The sequence below is a fragment of the Lycium barbarum genome, chromosome 10 (genome assembly GCF_019175385.1).
Source record: "Lycium barbarum isolate Lr01 chromosome 10, ASM1917538v2, whole genome shotgun sequence".
Classification (NCBI taxonomy): domain Eukaryota; kingdom Viridiplantae; phylum Streptophyta; class Magnoliopsida; order Solanales; family Solanaceae; genus Lycium; species Lycium barbarum.
This window is the reverse complement of record NC_083346.1, coordinates 42,718,776-42,738,158: the sequence shown is the minus strand read 5'-3', so window position 1 is coordinate 42,738,158 and position 19,383 is coordinate 42,718,776.

Below are 19,383 nucleotides of genomic sequence, written 5' to 3'. Positions count from 1 at the left end.
TGGATGGTTTGCACTTAACGATACAATTATATGCATTTTGCTATATCTTTTGGACCTTGTTGAATATTAATATATATGAATATCGGTTAATTTATTAAGTGTATTTAAGCTTTCATGTAATACGCTTGAACTGGGTATATTTTAACAACAATAACATACCCAGTGTAATCCCACAATGTGGGGTCTGGGGTGAGTAGAGTGTACGCAAACCTTACCCCCATCTTGAAAGGTAGGGAGGCTGTTTCTGTAGCTAAACTTGGCTACAGATATGTTTCGTCGCTAGTCTTGCGACGGATTTGTGTTTTTCGTCGCTACGAGAATTTTAACTACAAATTTGAATCCGTCACTAAAGCAGTCCGTCATTAAACTTTTTTTTATTTTTATTTTTATTATTTTTTATTTTGTAGAGATGTAAAGTCGGGAATTACGTTAATCTTGATTCATCACTAGTCCCAGAGGAACATGCCTGATACCACATATACCAAGAAGTTATAGAAAACTCTAATTTGAAGTGTTATCTTATGCCAAAATGTAGTACTGTAAAATAGCCCGAGAAGCTAATTTAATCTTCTAATGGAGTAATATATTTGATAGTACTCCTTCTGACCTAAAAAGGAATGACAAGATTCAAAGTATGAGCGTAAACATAATATTTAATTTTCAAAGTGAATTTAGATATAAATTTTCATTGTATACGGTAAAAATCGAATATATGTTAGACCGGTGACCGAGGGAAGAAAGAGATCAACACGGGTATGGAGATTTACTTTCTGGATCGGAGGAGTGCTTGAACCGAGGAAAGGGAAGAACATTGTTTGGTCCGATTTTCCCATAGCCGAGTTGATCATGGCCGTTCCTTCGTTTGATCGTGGTCGTTAGTCCGTTTGATCGTGGCCGTTGGACCGGGAGATCCGTTACGCGATTTCCACGCGTCGATAACGTCCTGCCATGTTCAACTACCAATCGTACGGGTGTCAGACCGTACGGCCAACCTAACCCAACCTAATCCATTTCAGAGTTTTTTCTTTATGTTTTAGTTTCTCATGTTGTATGAAGCCCATGGGGCAATACTATAAATAGGGCTCATTGCCCTACTTTTGAGGGGTTGGCTTCCTCATACCAAGAACATTTTGTAATAGCAAGATATATAAAATTTCTCTCTCTAACATCTGATTTTGGCCCAAATCATCGTGTTCATCTTTTAAAATTGCTTGATCAAACAATATTTGTATATTACTAGATACAAAATCTTTAGTAAACCACTGATTATCAGTCGCTCATTCATAACATATTCATATATTCCTTTCCTCTATCAAAAAGATTAAGGCACAACCACATATCCTATACCTCACTCATAAATTCAATTGATTATCCAAATTCGGGGTAAACAGTTTGGCGCCCACCGTGGGGCTAGGATAATAGTGGTCTTTGATCTTGATCTCTATCTTACCCATCAAAACCAAAAACGTCTTCTGTTCGTCTCTGAAAAAACGGACCAAATGACTAACAGTGGGCAATCTGGTCACGTCAACAACAACGAGATCGTGGCTGAAAATAAAGGCAGCGGGCCACGAGGATTACCAAACCCCACTGACCTTAACCCCGTTAATTCGAGGGAGGGCCTCAACCGACAAAACACCGTGGACCAGGAGAATGCCGCCCAGCCGGCCACTGACCCTTTAAATACTCACAATTCAATTACTTTGTCCCGGACACAGGGTCGGAAAGAACCGGATACCCCGAATGATAATATTGACTTACGTTTAATTTTTGAAATGTTGCAGGAACAAAGAGCGGTGATTGCTGAACAGGGAATCGCAATAGCCCAGTTGCAAAACGGAAGAGATAAAATGACCCCGGAGAAGGCGAAGGGTGTTACCGAACCCAGAAGAGATGAGGCACGGATGGTCGAAAGCAATGGGTCCGGAGCTGGTTCATCCACCGAGGTTCTGAGAATGCTCGAAACATTGGCGAAGCGGGTAGACTCGACCGAAAAAAGGGTGGAAACATACAACTCTCGGGTGGATCAAATCCCGGGGGCTCCGCCTATTTTGAAAGGGCCGGATGCAAAGAGGTACATCCAAAGGCCTTTTCCTCCGAGTGCGGCTCTGAAATTGATCCAGAAGAGGTTGAAAATGCCGGATATCCAAAAATATGACGGCACAACGGACCCTCACGAACACGTGACCTCATACGCCTGTGCTATAAAAGGCAATGATATGGAAGAGGATGAAATCGAATCCGTGTTGCTAAAAAGTTCAGGGAAACTCTGTCAAAAGGAGCATTGACTTGGTACGACCATCTGCCCGAGCATTCAATCACTTCTTTCGAAATGCTCGCCGATGCGTTCATAAAAGCACACGCCGGAGCCAAAAAGGTGCAGGCTCGGAAGGCGGATATTTTCTGTATAGCCCAAAGAGACGATGAGTTACTGCGTGAATTTCTCAGCCGGTTCCAAAAGGAACGAATGGAGCTCCCCCCCCCCCCCCCCCCCCCCCCCGTTCCGGAGGAATGGGCTGCACAAGCTTTCACAAAGGGGCTCAATGTTCGGAGCTCGACGGCTTCGTTCAAATTAAAGGAAAGCTTGCTGGAATACGAGGCTGTGACATGGGCAGATGTCCATAACCAATACGAGTCAAAGATTCGGGTGGAGGATGACCAACTCGAGCTTCCCCCGGGGCCAGTAAACATGAACAAAAGTTTTGAGAGACTAAGGAAAAACTTCGAACCGGAGGCGAGGTCATCGAGGGAAAGGTATCGGCCATATTCTCATTCGGAGAAACCAAACTTCAGGTCGGAGAAATCCAGGGTTGGACCGAGCCATTTCCCCGGTCGGGGTGATAAACGGGTCGAGCGCCCGTCGAACAGTCGAGGTCTCTCATTCAGGAGTGATACCGGAAGCTCTGCCGGCAACAAAGATTCGCCGAGCATATCGAAATACAACTTCAACGTCAACACCTCGGACCTCGTATCGGCCATTGGCCGTATTCCGGATGTAAGATGGCCGAGACCTCTAAGGTTGGATCCGGGCCAGCGGGACCCGAACATGATGTGTGAATATCATGGAACCCATGGACATAGAACTGAGGATTGTCGTCAGTTAAGAGAGGAGGTAGCCCGGTTACAAAAGAATGGCCATCTCCGAGAATTGCTGAGTGAAAGAGCCAAAGGTCACTACAAGGAAATGGAGACCCCTAAAAGGGCCGAGCCAGTAGAACCCCAGCATATAATCAACATAATAATTGGGGGCACCGATACCCCACGAGGGCTGGTGATGAAACGAACCAAGGTCTCTGTTGTGCGTGAAAAATGCGACCGGGATTACATACCCGAGGGTTTCATCTCTTTTAGCAACGAGGACGCAGAAGGCATCATTCAACCGCACAATGATGCATTGGTAATCTCCATTCTTATCTTTAAAACTCAAATTTAACGTATTTTGATTGACCCAGGTAGCTCGACCAACATCATCCGGTGGAGAGTGGTCGAACAGCTAAGGCTACTCGATCAGATTGTATCGGTAGCCCGGGTACTCAGCGGGTTCAACATGGCGAGCGAAACCATAAAGGGGGAGATCTCATTGCCGGTAAACATCGATTGCACTATCCAGCAAACGATGTTCTATGTAATCAAAGGAGATATGAAGTATAATGCATTACTGGTTAGACCCTGGATACATAGCATGAGGGCCGTGCCGTCGACATTACATCAGCTGCTGAAATTCCCGACTCCAGAGGGGATAAAAACCATCCGAGGTGAACAACCCGCTGCAAGGGAGATGTTCGCGGTCGAGGAAGCGACACCTCGGCCCAAAAATTCAGGTCAAAAGGAGGAAGATTCAGCTGAGAAAAGGACACCAAATAGCAATCGAAGCAGTCGGGGTCAGATCCGGGGTAATAAGAGGATGATTTCGGTGTACCCAGATCATTCGTCATGCCAGATGACTCGGATGCAACCAAGTCAACAGTGGAGAAGCTGGAGCAGATCATCTTGTTCGAATATTTACCGGACAGAAAGGTATACCTGGGCACGGGGTTAACCTCGGAGCTCAGGAACAAGTTAATTGAATTTCTTCGAGCTAATGCCGATTGCTTTGCATGGGCCCACATAGATATGATAGGTATACCACCGGAAGTAACAACTCACAAGCTCAGTTTGGACGGGAGGTTTCCCCCGGTAAAGCAGAAGAGAAGGCCCATGGCAGAAGCAAAACACGTCTTCGTAAAAGACGAGGTAACAAAGCTTTTGAACATAGGCTCTATCCGGGAGGTAAAGTACCCAGACTGGCTAGCTAACGTAGTAGTGGTGCCGAATAAAGGTAATAAATTTCGAATGTGTGTTGATTACAAGGATCTAAACAAAGCATGCCCGAAGGATTCATTTCCATTGCCTCACATCGATAGGATGATCGATGCGACGGCCGGGCATGAGATGTTAAGTTTTCTCGATGCCTACTCCAGGTATAACCAAATTCGGATGCACCCGGGGGATCAAGAGAAAACATCATTTGTTACCCGATACGGGACTTACTGTTATAATGTCATGCCTTTTGGACTAAAAAATGCCGGTGCAACTTACCAACGCCTAGTTAATGGAATGTTCGAAGAACAAATAGGGAAAACAATAGAAGTTTATATTGACGACATGGTTGTTAAGTCCCTGGAAACAGAGGACCATTTAAAGCATTTGCAGGAAACCTTCGATGTACTTCGCAAGTATAACATGAAGCTCAACCTGGAAAAATGTGCCTTCGGCGTCCGGTCCGGTAAGTTTTTGGGTTTCATGGTGTCAAACCGGGGTACTGAAATCAACCCGGACAAGATCAAGGCCATCAAGGATATCGAGGTAGTGAATAACGTCAAAGGAGTGCAAAGGCTCACCGGAAGGATAGCGGCGCTAAGTCGTTTCATATCGAGGTCCTCGGACAAGAGTCACCGCTTCTTCTTCTTACTGAGGAAGAAGAACGACTTCGTTTGGACACTGGAGTGTCAAAGAACTTTACAAGAATTAAAAAGATACTTGTCCAGCCCACCGCTGCTGCACACACCAAAAGCGGACGAGCGGCTTTTTCTCTACCTTACTGTCTCCAAGATAGCGGTAAGTGGCGTTTTGGTCCGAGAAGAATCAGGTACGCAATTCCCTGTTTATTATGTAAGTAGAACTTTGGGGGATGCGGAGACCCGTCATCCCCACTTGGAAAAATTGGCATTGGCATTGGTAAGTACTTCTAGAAAACTCAAGCCCTACTTTCAATGTCATCCAATATGTGTAGTGACTACTTACCCCCTAAAAAACATCATGCATAAACCGGAATTATCGGGTAGACTAACTAAATGGGCCGTAGAAATTAGCGGATATGATATCGAATAAAAACCCAGAATGGCCATCAAGTCCCAGATCTTAGCCGATTTTGTGGCGGATTTCACCCCGGCTATGGTCCTCGAGGTTGAGAAAGAACTTTTGTTAACCTCGGGGGAAGCCTCGGGTATTTGGTCACTGCACACGGACCGAGCCTCGAACCTCAAAGGTTCCGGGCTAAGAATCGTCCTTAGAACCCCGGCCGGGGATGCCGTTTGACAATCCATTAGAACTGTTAAATTGACTAACAATGAAGCCGAGTATGTGGCTATGATTGCGGGTTTGGAATTAGCCCGGAATATGGGGGCCGAAATAATTGAAGTAAAGTGCGACTCGCTTTTGGTCGTTAACCGGCGAATGACGTCTTCGAGGTCAAAGATGAACGAATGCTAAGGTATTTGGAGAAGACCCAAGTGAGACTACACCGGTTTAAAGAATGGACCATGCAGCATATACCGAGGGAGCAGAACAGCGAAGCCGATGCATTGGCCAATTTGGGATCTTCGCTCGAAGGGGGAGAAATTAACCTCGGTACTATGGTGCGCTTGATGAATACGGCGATAGAGACGGGTATGCCGAAATAAATACAACTGGTTTAATGTGGGATTGGCGCAACAAGTACGTCGATTACTTAAGAGATGGAAAACTCCAGAGTGACCCAAAGGAATCCCGGTCGCTAAGGACAAAAGTTGCGGGTTTCTGCTTGGTAGATGGGCAATTATATCGACGATCTTTCTTCGGACCCCTGGCCAAGTGTTTGGGCCCTGGAGAAACGGAGTATGTTTTAAGAGAAGTCCACAAGGGGACTTGCGGCAACCACTCCGGTTCAGAAGCCTTGGTCCGAAAAATTATAAGAGTCGGTTACTACTGGAACCGGATGGAGGAGGATTCGAAAAATTTCGTCCGGAAATGTGACGGGTGTGAGAGACATGCTCCAATGATTCATCAACTCGGGGAGTTGCTGCATTCGGTGGTGTCACCTTCGCCTTTCATGAAGTGGGGAATGGACATTGTCGTTCCATTATCATGGGCACCAGGTAAAGCCCGTTTTATTTTGTTTATGACTGATTATTTCTCCAAATGTTTTGAAGCGCAGGCCTTTGAAAAAATCAGAGAGAAGGAAGTCATTGACTTCATATGGGATCACATCATCTGTCGTTTCGGCATCCCGGCCGAAATAACTTGTGATAATGGACCTCAGTTCGTGGGCGGCAAAGTCAGTGATTTTCTCGAAGCGTTGAAGATCAAGAAAATTGTATCAACCCCATACCACCCGTGTGCGAACGGACAGGCCGAATCCACGAATAAAATAATAATCCAAAATCTGAGGAAAAGACTCGAAGCATCAAAGCATCACTGGAGGGAAATATTACTGGAGGTATTGTGGGCTTACAGAACCACATCGAAATCTAGCACCGGGGAAACTCCTTTCTCGTTGGTCTACGGGGCCGAAGCCCTTATTCCCGTAGAAGTTGGTGAACCGACTCTCCGGTTCAGCTATACCACCGAGGAGTCAAACGAGGAGGCCATGGCCGTAAAACTCGACCTCACGGATGAACTTCGCGAAAACGCGTTGGTCCGTATTGCAGCCCAGAAACAGAGAATGGAAAGGTACTACAATCGGAGAGCCAATTTTTGGCATTTCCAAGCTGGGGACTTGGTGCTTCGAAAAGTTACCTTGAACACCAAGAATCCAAACGAAGGAAAACTGGATCCGAACTGGGAAGGACCTTATAAGATAACCGGGATAACGGGCAAAGGATCGTACCAGTTGGAGTCCATGGACGGGCAACGGTTGCGCAATAACTGGAATGTGGCTCATTTGAAAAGATACTACTGCTAAGGTATGGACTCCCCGTGTTTTTCTATTTAACCTTTATTTTTTGCAGGAAGTCGAGTACCAGATAAAGTTAGAATCTAGGCCTGAAAACACGTGTTGCACTCTTTTCCTTAGTACGGTTTTGTCCCAAAATGGATTTTCCGACAAGGTTTTTAATAAGGCAACAAGTACAACGTGTTACTCGACGAAGACGAAGACAAACGCCCAGAAACTCGGGGTCACACCCTACGAGTGGGGACTTAATAGCACTCACCGATCTTGCAGCTCGAATAAGCACTACGGGACTATCATACCCACTTCGAAGTTTACCCCGGTTAGCGGAAACCGGAGGCCGCCCTCAAACAAGATGAAACCGGACCTCTAATATTACGTTCCGATGTAAGGACCAAACGATCAGAATGAATCGTGTCCACGCAATATTTGCTACGGCAAAACCAAGAACCGGACCTTCTGCATTAGGTTCCGATGTAAGGACCAACTGATCAAAATGAATCGTGTCCATTTAGTATTTGATACGGCAAAGGCAGAAGGAAAAAATTCATTCTCATGTATATAAATACTTGCAATGCAAAAATTATCGAAAGTTTGGATAACGATATCTCGGATGTCTTCCTGTTAAAACACTTTACCCCGATGAGCCGTATTTCGGCACTACTTCATTCATATACCCTATACCGGGCACTACGGTTGAAATTCGACAAAGGCAACAAGGTCATAGAGAACCGAGCCAAAATTTTTAACCCCGCAAAAGGGGACTTTTATGTCAAAATTTAGCTAAGGCTGAGACTCAGGTGTCCGAAAAATACCGGCCCTAAAAACGTCCGTCGTGATTCAGAGACGTCTGAATTCACAAAGCATAATATAAGTCCCATGGGCAAAAACTCCATAAAATTCCCGGACAAAATGTACCGGATGAAGAGAAAAGTCGATATTCAGGCACAGTCAGAAATAATGACTCCTTAAAACGGACCGACAATTCGGGCGGAAGTTATAACAAACATTCAAACAAAGTAAAGAATCAAGGAAAATACATGTTCTATTTATACAAAGGATTTTACATCGGAGACTCCTACAAAGGCAAAAAATAAAAGGCTAAGTAAAGCCCCTAATCTATCTGGTATGGCTGGATCCGGAGGGTTCGGACACTGTCCGCTCGGAGTCGTCGGAGTCAGCCCCGAGGGCATCCTTAGCCTCTTCCTCAACTCTTTTAGCTCGAGTATTAGGGCCAGAAGATCTGCAAAGCCATGCTCGGCTTGCTCAAGAGTGATCCTCTGAGACTTTCACTTTTCATACTCAGCAGCAATAGTAGCATTAGCCTCGGCGGCCTACACCCTCTTTAGAGCTTCTTCCAAATCGGCCTCGACCTGGGTTAACTTTGCCGCCAGAACATCCCGAGCCTCTCCGAGGACATTTTCCATTGGGTAGCCGACTCGAGCTCAGCCTTGAGAGTGTTATTAGCATCAACCGTCTCTTCGAGATCGGTTTTTAGATGAACACATACCTGGGCCCTCTTCTCCTCTTTCTCCTCAAACACCCTCATACGCTCTTTATACCGGGCACTTTCAGATTCGAGCAGCCGATGCCTCTAGGCCTTGCTCATAGCCTCGGACTTGACAGAGTCTAGCTCCTCCCGGAGTTGAGAGATGGTGGTTTCGAGCTCACCAAGCTTTGAAGAAAGACGAGTGTTATCTCGGCTAAGGCCGATCTTTTCCGCTTCGAGACTCCGGTTATATTCGATCATCTCAGCCAGCTCACCCTTTAATCGACAGTTTTCAGCCTTTGTTGCATCGAGCTCGGGTTGGAGGTTAGAAAGAGTAATTGTTTGGTTCAACTCATCCTCCTTCACCCGCAGAAGGTGCAAAAATTTCTCCGTCTCTCGGCTTTGAGCATCCAGCTAGCCCTTGAGATCATCCACCTCTTGCTGGGCACGGTCGAAAGCCTCGTTGACAAGCACTACACTCTGCAAATGAAGTAAGTTAAAAACTTGAACAAACGAGACTAAAATTCTCAGTGAGATTATGCAAAGATGGCTGATAAACTTACCCGATTGCCCGCTTGCATACCCTCGTTAATGAGGCACTGCCAAGGGACCCCGTTCATCTTTCGCTTGTCCGATTCCAAGACAAGGGGCCTCAGATAGCTTGCCACACCCACCGAGCTAGAAAGAAAGCTGCAATCCTCGGGAACGGTGATCGTAGCCGATTTTGTCCTTCTCAGTTCCACACTTGGGGCCGGAAAGGTGCGCACCAGATGTCCCTGGCACCAGACTCGGTGGTCCGACTAGCCGCCCTCGTGGCCCGAGGGATCGGGAGATGTCTGAATCTAGCAGCTTCGCCGGTAGCGGGAGGAGTGTCCGAGAACATGTCATCAAACTCATCCGGTCTTGAGGTCGGAGTTGGAGAACTCGGAGGGATCTCCGCAGCTTCGGCAAAGGCAGGGATCTCCGAAGTTGCGGCAGTCTCGCAGTAGGGCAGCAGATCAACATCCGTGGGGGATTCGGTCTCGGGGACCGGCTCAGTCCTTTGACCGGCTCCGGCAGCAGGTGCCTCCCCGGATCTTCCTGTCCTTTGCAGAGGGGTTTCTTCAGAAGAAGCATCACTTGAAATATCAATGAATTCAATCGACCTTAAAGGAGCCGGGTAATGAATTTCTTCCCCACCTGTGCGTAATGCCGGAGTCGAAGGTCCTTCCCCGGCTGAAGGGAGAGGTGACACGGGGATATCCTCTTCCAGAATGGGAGCCACAGAAGGGGCCTCGCTGATCCTTCGAACGAGGAGCTCGGGCTCTGCTTCGTTCCTTAAAGTCCTAACGACGCTCCTCGCCCTTTTCTTCGATTTCTGCCCTTTGTCCGAGGGCCTTTTTCTCTTGGCGGCGGCAGCAAGGATACGAGAGGCACCCGCTGAATTGAACTCGGGTGCCGACGTTGCTGGTTCTGCTGCTGACTCCGGCCTTGGATCCACCGAGCCCTTAGGTAGACCTGAAAATCAAAAATGTTACAGAAAGGTAGAAGATGCAATGAATACGGGTATAAGCCGGGTATTACCGTGGTTCTGGGCGACCCATCGGCCTCGTGATAGGTGTCCCCACGTTCGATCGTCGTGGGCATGTTGTCTGAGGAGAGCAGTAACCCATTCGTTGAGATCCCGGACGACCGGAGGAATCCAACCCACGGCTAACATAGATAAGAAGAGTAGTGAGGAGGTGGATAAACTGAAGTTCAACAAAACACACAAGAAATTATTAAAAGAATTCAAACTTATGATTATCATTCCACCTTTCCGGAAAAGGCATGCAGTTGTCCGGGATAATGTCCGAGGTTCGCACCCGGACATATCGCTCCAACCAGCCCCTGTCTCTATCTTCGTCCATTTTTGAGAAAAATGGATTCCGGCTATGCTTTGCGAGTTTTATTACGCCACCCCGGAAAAACCTTGGGGAATATAAGCGTATCAAATGGGATAGCGTGAGCTCCTTCCCAGTATTATTGGACAACAGCCGGAGGCAGGCCATGACCCTCCAAACAATCGGACCAATCTGTGCCAAGGTTACGTTATAGGTCCAGCACATGTCTAAGATGACCGGGGGGTCGAGCTTGAGAGTGAAAGGGTAAGTATAAACGTATAAGAAACCTTCCCGACGGTCAGTGACTGATTCGCTTGGCCCGGGGGAAAAAACTTGAACTGAACAGGAGTCCCACCCGCAATCAGCCCGGACTAATTCGAGTTTTCCCTCGGTAATGGATGAGGGATATCGTGTCACATCAAACCCTCTATCGGATACCGGAGAAGGTTTTTCGACCTCAAAATCTTTATTGAAGTTAGGTTTGGCCGGTATAATGTCCGAGGCAGTGGGCTCGAAGGTGCTTTTTGCCTTAGGTGGAGAAGTTGGCTCGGTTCCCTGAGACGAAACCGAGGGAATATCATGGGAAGTGGTTTCAGTGTTAGCAGACATTTGGAGATTACGAATAAAGATTTGGCAAAACTCGAAAGAGAAGTTAAAAAATGGAGTAAGAGAACAGACAGAGAATTCAAAAATGGCAGAAAACGAGAGGAAGAAGCAACAGCCTACTCAACAAAAATGGTTAAAGTGGAGAAGTTGGCAGAATCGTTCCTTTTTACGTACCACAAGCAACAAATCAACGAGAGATGTGAATTGGAAGATGGTAAGTGAGAAGAAGAAATGTAGAACTGAAGCTGTAAGAAATGAAGGGTTGAAGATGATATTAAGGGGATCGTAAAATGGAAAGATGGAGCGTTGGAAGACGTTATATAGACATGGGGTTGAGGCGGTTACAGTTCCCGGCCAATCGGGGAGTGCCACGTGTCCCATCATTAATGAGGAATGACTTGAAGCGACATGCGTTGCGACGGTTGTCAGAGCGGACCGTCTGGGATGAGACACGTGGCCGATGGCAGAGGGACGTGACGCAACGGTTCCCACCAAAATGAAAAGATAACAACGGACGAATGGAGTCACCGGTTTCTTGATTCATCCACTTCTCGTTACTCCGATAAAACTTCGGTCCGAAAATTGTGGGGACTATCTGTATACGGTAAAAATCGAATATATGTTAGACCGATGAGATTGGTGACCGAGGGAAGAAAGAGATCAACACGGGTATGGAGATTTACTTTTTGGATCGGAGGAGTGCTTGAACCGAGGAAAGGGAAGAACATTGTTTGGTCCGATTTTTCCATGGCCGAGTTGATCATGGCCGTTCCTCCGTTTGATCGTGGCCGTTGGACTGAGAGATCCGTTACGCGATTGCCACGCGTCGATAACGTTCTGCCATGTTCAACTGCCAATCGTACGGGTGTCAGACCGTACGACCAACCTAACCCAACCTAATCCATTTCAGAGTTTTTTCTTTATTTTTTAGTTTCTCATGTTGTATGAAGCCTATGGGGCAATACTATAAATAGGGATCATTGCCCTACTTTTGAGGGGTTGGTTTCCTCATACCAAGAGCATTTTGTAATAGCAAGATATATAAAATTTCTCTCTCTAACATCTGATTTTGGCTGGAATCATCGTGTTCATCTTTTAAAATTGCTTGATCAAACAATATTCGTATATTACTAGATACAAAATCTTTAGTAAACCACTGATTATCAGTCGCTCCTTCATAGCATCTTCATATATTCCTTTCCTCTATCAAATATATTAAGGCACAACCACATATCCTATACCTCACTCATAAATTGAATTGATTATCCAAATTCGGGGTAAACATTCATCATTCTTAAAACAAAATTAAATATTTATAATTAGATAAAAGACATTATGAATTAAGTTACTTGAAGTTTCAAATATTTATAACAATAGTATGTAATAATGTCTGTTCCTTGATGGTGTTACTAGCCCTGAAACAGACAAAGATAACATGAGATGAATGTCAATGCTTGAACCGCCACACACTAACAAAAAAAAAATCATACTAATTCGTGCATTTTTTTTTAAATTTTATTTTTTACTAATTCGTACATGACATAATACTAGGGAGATTTATTCATGCTAACACGGAGGATTTATATATTTTACAGCGTCCCTAGCTAGTTCATGTATGTTAGGTGCTCGAAACACAAGATTGATAAGGTTTCTTTGTGTGAGTTTGATTAGAATTTGTAAAAGAAAGGTAAACATGTGATCGACGTTTATAAGTTATTGTACATATTGTAGCATTGCATTTAATACCATTTGCTACATAATTTCCATAGAAGCTGACTGCTAACTGTTTTCCATTACCTTATTTTTTTAAAATTAATTATAATTTACACAATTTTCGGTTATCTGTGAGAGCTAGGTCTGATAAGCAAAAAAAATTGAGTAAAGAAGAGAAATTATATATGTCTTATGAAAAGGGTTTCGCCATAGAGATTCCAACTGGGTTTTTGTATATATGCAGTCCAGGGTCATCGAGTTATCAACAATGAATCATTGTTCTTGTAATCAACATTGATAATGGAATCTATAGGCAAATCTAGGTATTCTAAACATAAACCCTCCTAATTGGAATCCAACCAAGGAACCTAAACTATTTGAATTCAAAAATTACTCAATTGAAGACCACAAATGAGCAACTCAATATGAACCCAATGGAAATGCAATTCAATTAGCAACTAAGAAATCACACTTAGAAGCAACCAAACAATCTATATTAGATAACTAAACAAACTCTCAAAACTCACAACTTTTCATCAATATTCAAGCTAAGCTTCAAATGAAAGACTAAGGCTATTACACCTTATAGTTTTATACATTTAGATTCGTCGTACATTTGTCTTGGACACCGGGATTTGTTTTCAAGGTCATACGAGGTTGGACATGCTTAACTTATGCTTATAAGGGTTCAAGTTCATGTTTGGTAAGTTGCAGAAGGATTAGAGAATAAGTGAATCAACGTGGAAAGGTTCGTCATTTTTAATATAACCCCTTCATTTTATATATCACAATCCGTCTTCATTTTATATATCACGATCCCTCTTCATTTTAAGTCATTTTTAACATAACCCCAAGTCCAAGAAAGTTCTAGAAACCTCTCCAAAAATATTCAAACACTTCTCCAAGCATAAATCAAAGATCAAAGTGAGGATCAAAGTACTTAGGGTTTCAAAATGTGGTTGAAACTTATCTCTTCTTTTTGTAGAAGCTTTGGTGGGTATTTCAAGGTGAAGTGATCTTGGAATTGAAGTGTTCTTGAGGTAAGATTTCATCTTATGTTCATGTTTATGAGTTTATGTGGTAATTATGCTAAGATTTGAGGGAAAGAAATTGGAGGAAAGGTTCAAACATGAACTTGATGATATTTCGAGTTGTAAGTTAACTTGAGCTATGATTGTTAGCGTATTTTGAGCATAATTACGTTATGAGGGATAATAGTAATGTTGAGAAAGTGCTGTATAAAAGTTTATATGGGGCTGCTCAATGGTATATCTTTAAATATGGTGAATATGAGGTTAAAGGAGATCATATGGAGTTGTTATTTAAATTGTTGGTTGTGAATTTTGTGGTAATGATTAAGGAATAGGGGAAAGGCTTTCTATTTCACTTTGGATTTGAGTTATCATTGATATACAAGCGCCATCTAAGTCTGTAACAACACGCTTGGTCGTTATGCTTGTTTTGACCTTTCTACCCTTGCTAGTACTTTCCCGAGGTTAGGAATGAACTAACCTAAATTATTTGGTCATGTCATATGTTGTGTTTTGTGATTTATAAGTGACTGTGTGATATGTTTTTAACTTAGTTTGTTGATGGTTGGTGTTCATAGGGCCTTAGAATGTTTTTGAGACACTAAGTATAAAAAGTTGTGAAATTTCAAGCTCACTGGTAAAAAACGATTCGTTGCAGCGAAAAATCTTCATTGTAGCGAGATTGTTGCGGCGAAGAAGGGGTTTGCTGCAACGAAGGGTAAGATTTTCCCAGGGCTCATTGCAGCGAAGGGCCTGTTCGCTGCAACGAGTCTGTTGCAGCGAAACCATAGTCGCTGCAACGAAGGTCACTTAAGTCTAATGACGAGTTTAAGTAGTTATTTCGTGCCCACACTTCCCTTAATCCCAAAAACAGTTCCCAAGAGCATAGAGACAACTTTCTAAGGCTAGGGCACCATTCTTAATCAATGGTAAGCCTTAATCACTAACTTTCTTCGCCTAATGTTCTTATTCGATTCTTGTTTCAATCAAAGGACCTTTAATGGGATTGAAGGGTAGAACACAAATAACAAGGAAACCCTAGAATATTAATGTGTATTGGTTATTCTTGTTTAATGTTGCTTAATCATCTAAGAGTTGAGATTATCACTTCAAAACATGAGAACTTGATATTCAATGATGGAAATTGTTTGTTGAGACCTATGGTTCTAATAAAAATGAGAACTTTGGCTAAAACCAGATTGGTATGATTGAATTGATTATAAAACTCATAAATAGAGTTAATACTCCATTACTTACTCAAGCATTATGATTTCTAGACTTTGAACGTTCTGAGGCATTGCGAAAGAAAAAGGCTGAGTGATTCCATTGATCAAATCTGCTTAAGGTAGGTTATGATTTACTTGAGTTAGAATTTGCTTAGTTGATTGTATATGTCATAGAATTTGTGAGATACAACATGTCTAGTCTCCGGACTTGGAGTTTGGTGTTCATTGTTAGTTGTATGATTTAATTGTGTGAAGTGATTCTCCATTGTTGAGGCTGATAAACTTGAATTATATTCTTCAGATGTTGAAAGGAAGGTGTTCATATATACCCTTCAGAGATGAATTGATGGTAGCGACATACTCTATTATTATTGAGTAGATTATTTGTGAGTCTTATTGTATCTTGTGTTATTTGGTTATACCTCATTGGTGTTAACTTGACACATGTATTTGAGTTATTCTGGTGATGAGATTATGAGGCATTTATTGATGATGATTGAGATGGAACATATACATCTCCTACGACACATTTGACAGGGGTGACGATGTAGCCTAGTTATGAGCTCATGGTCCGAGGTTCTTTCCGAAACGAGTGGTACATAGACACCACGGGTCCCTGCAGGTCATGACTATTTTGGGAAAACATTACCATTTAGCATGTGTGTACAAATATGTGACAGAGCTGGAAACTTTACTGTATTCTACTCCTTTTGGCTTGAGCATTGGTGTTTCATTGTTGATAATTTGTGATTTATTCTGAAAGTAGATTATTGAGGATCTAATTGTGATCCATGTTTGTTGTGCCTGTCTACCTATTTCATTTCATTTATTTTATGTATGTATGCATAATACTAATCTTAGTCGGCTTATGATACCTACCAATACGCGTTGTTTGTACTGACCTACACTTGTGAGTGCAGATTTTGAGCCAGAGACGACTTCGATATCTCGAATCTAGTTGAGGTTACTCGTTACCAAGATCATAGGTGAGCTCCTACCCCTACCATGTCGCCTGAAGATCTTTCTTTATTTCAGATGTCTATTTTCATCCCAGATATTATGTTTATTTTTAGACTGTATCTCTTCTTTTAGACATTGTTGGTTAGAGTCCTTATACGGCGTCTTTCAGATTATGGGGACAAGGATCCCAAAAGGGTGGTAATTTTAGCAGTACATTTTCTAAGGGACAAGGATCCCAGAGTTACTTGGGTCGGCAGGCTCAATAGACTATGCCGGGTTCGATTGGAGTCTCGTCTGGAGTCGTTCAGTACTCTATCAGCCAGGCTGGGGGCTCTCAGTCTCGAGTTCCAGATCAGGGAGGTTTTTCAGCTTCTTCGGTGTCAGTTCAGAGGCCCACTCTTGATCGTGCCTGCTTTGAGTGTGTTGAGTAGGAGCACATCAAGAGATTTTATCCTAGACTCAGACAGGGTTACCAGAGTGGTCAGTTTCAGGCTCCCAGGCCCCTAGTTGCTCCGGCTAGAGGAGGGGGATCTTTTAGTGGGATCCGTACTCAGACTGGGCGGGGTGGTCACATAACAGGTAGAGGCGGCACTCCGTCCAGTAGGGGCGGTTATCAGTCTGGTAGGGGTGGTTCTCAGACAGTTCAGGGGGACCGTGGAGGTTCTTAGACTAGTGGTGGGCGTGCCCATTTCTATGCATGCCAGGTAGGGTAGAGGCCGAGGCTCAAATGCAGTTATCACAGGTACTATCTCAGTCTATTGCTGGCAGGCTTTTGCACTATTTGATCCAGGCTCTATATTTTCGTATGTGTTTACTTACTTTTCTTGGAGTTTTGATACGACTTGTGACTTGCTTAATATTCCTATTCTTGTGTCTACTCCAGTCAGAGATTATGTAGTTGTAAATAAAATGTTCTGATCTTGCACTGTTACGATTATGGGTTATGGTACGTAGGTAGACTTAATGATTTTAGATATGGTAGATTTTGATGTTATTCTAGGTATGTGTTGGCTATCTCCCTACTATGTGATTCTAGACTGTCACACTAAAACTGTCACCTTAGCTATGCCCGGGATACCTAGACTTGAGCAGAAAGGAAACCTTAATCCCTCCCCAAAGAAAATTATCTCTTATGTTCGTGCTAAAAAACTCATTGAGAGGGGGTGTTTGGCTTATTTGGCATATATTCGTGATACTAATGCTGAGATTCCACCACCTGAGTCAGTTCCTGTAATTTGTGAGTTCGCAGAGATGTTTCCTGCAGACTTAGTTGGTATGCCATCAGACCGTGATATTGATTTCTGCATTGACTTAGAGCCGAGGACTCGCCCGATTTCTATCCCTCCATATCGTATGGCCTCAGTAGAGTTGAGGGAATTGAAAGAACAGCTTCAGGACCTTCTCAGTAAGGGTTTTATTCGTCTAGGTGTCTCTCTGTGGGACGCTCCTGTGATTTTTGTGAAAAAGAAGGATGGGACGATGTGGATGTGCATTGATTACCGACAGTTAAATAAACTCACGATCCAGAATAAATATCCTATTCCTCACATTGATGATCTGTTTGACCAGCTTCCGGGAGCATGCGTGTTCTCTAAAATTGATTTGAGATTGGGCTACCATCAGTTAAAGATTCGAGCAGAGGATATCCCTAAGACAGATTTATGGACTAGATACGGGCATTATGAGTTTCTTTTCATGTCTTTCGAGCTCACTAATTGTAACACCTCGTCACTTTGTCTGTTCATGCACAGTGAATTGACTGACGAAGGGCATGATGCATATGATGTTTCGATAAGTAAGGAATAATATTTAATGATTCTAAATGAGGTTTCAAAGATATTGGAGGTAGGAGACGAAAGTTGTTAAGGAAAGCAAGGTATATGTTGTGTATCGGGAAAGAATTTCGAGTATCGAATTAATGATGACTTAATGAAATTTTGGAGAAGAGTTATAATATCCCTTATATTGGCAATGAAGTGTTAAGTAAGTTTCAAGAAGGACCCATAAGCCAAATATGGGCATAAGCCATCCAAAAGGGCGAGTTAAGGAAAACGTTTTCGGATGATCTGATTTGAAGGGGCAAAAACGCTATTATAAAGTTGGAATTTGGGAATAACACCACAGGATGAAAGTTGTAGATAATTGAAAGAGATTTCCAACCATAGGTCGTGGGCCCTCACAGCATATCGGGATCAAAAGTTATGGCCATTTTACCGCAGATAGTTCATCACGTTCTGGCGCAACATGCGACTCGCATGTTCAACATGCGACTCGCATTTGGTGTCGCATGTTCAACATGCGACTCGCATTTGGTGTCGCATGTTGTGCCAGTGAGAGTTAGGCTGCTGGCATGATTTGCGACACAACATGCGACTCGCATGTTCGACATGCGACTCGCATATGATGTCGCATATTTTGCCAGTTCCGAACCTTCTGGACAATTATATATATACCCAACTTCGTTTTTAACCCATTTTCTCACCATTTTTGGTCCGAAAACCCTCTAGAACCCTCTCAACATTTCATCCACAAGAAAATTCAAGGGAAATCCATGATCAATAACACCAAATCCATGAACCCAAATGTATGAAACCTAGCCAAAGTTCATCTAATTCAAGAAAACCCAAGGGAAGTGAAGTAGGGTTTTGGTGCTAAAGGAGTAACTCCACTCAAGACTTGTTCAACCACTATCTAAGGTAAGTTTCATGACTTTCTCATGATGATTAAAGTGTTGATGTATTCTTGGGAGAATAATAATTGGGTTTGATGAAGGGAATTATATGAACTATGCTAGAGTTGTTGGATTGTTGACTTGGGATTTGTTGTATTCATATTAGTGATGAAGAATGATGTTAATTACATCTAATTGAGATTGTAGAATCATCTAGAAGTAATAGAATGGGATTGGGTGAAGAAAACACCATTAATGAAGGTTGTGGAGCTTCATGCCCACCAAGTGTTTGATAAAATGCTTAGATGACCAAAGCATGAATATTATTGCTAATATAGAATCCCTTTGACTTGTATTGATATAGATCAAAGTTGAGAGGGTTGACGAACATTGTATTACGCTCAAAGGCTGGAATTGAGGTATGTGAGGCTAACTATCTACGTTAGGGAATGTTCATGATTCTCCCTACGCCTCATTCTTCATACTTGTTAGAAATTTGACTCAGAATATAGTTAACTCTAGTTTCATGAAATGATATAGAACTGTTATCTTCTAGGGTTGCAGTTACAGAATTCGTTCATGGTTGTCACTTTGAACATCATGAACCCAGCATGTAATCCTTATAGACGTATGCAT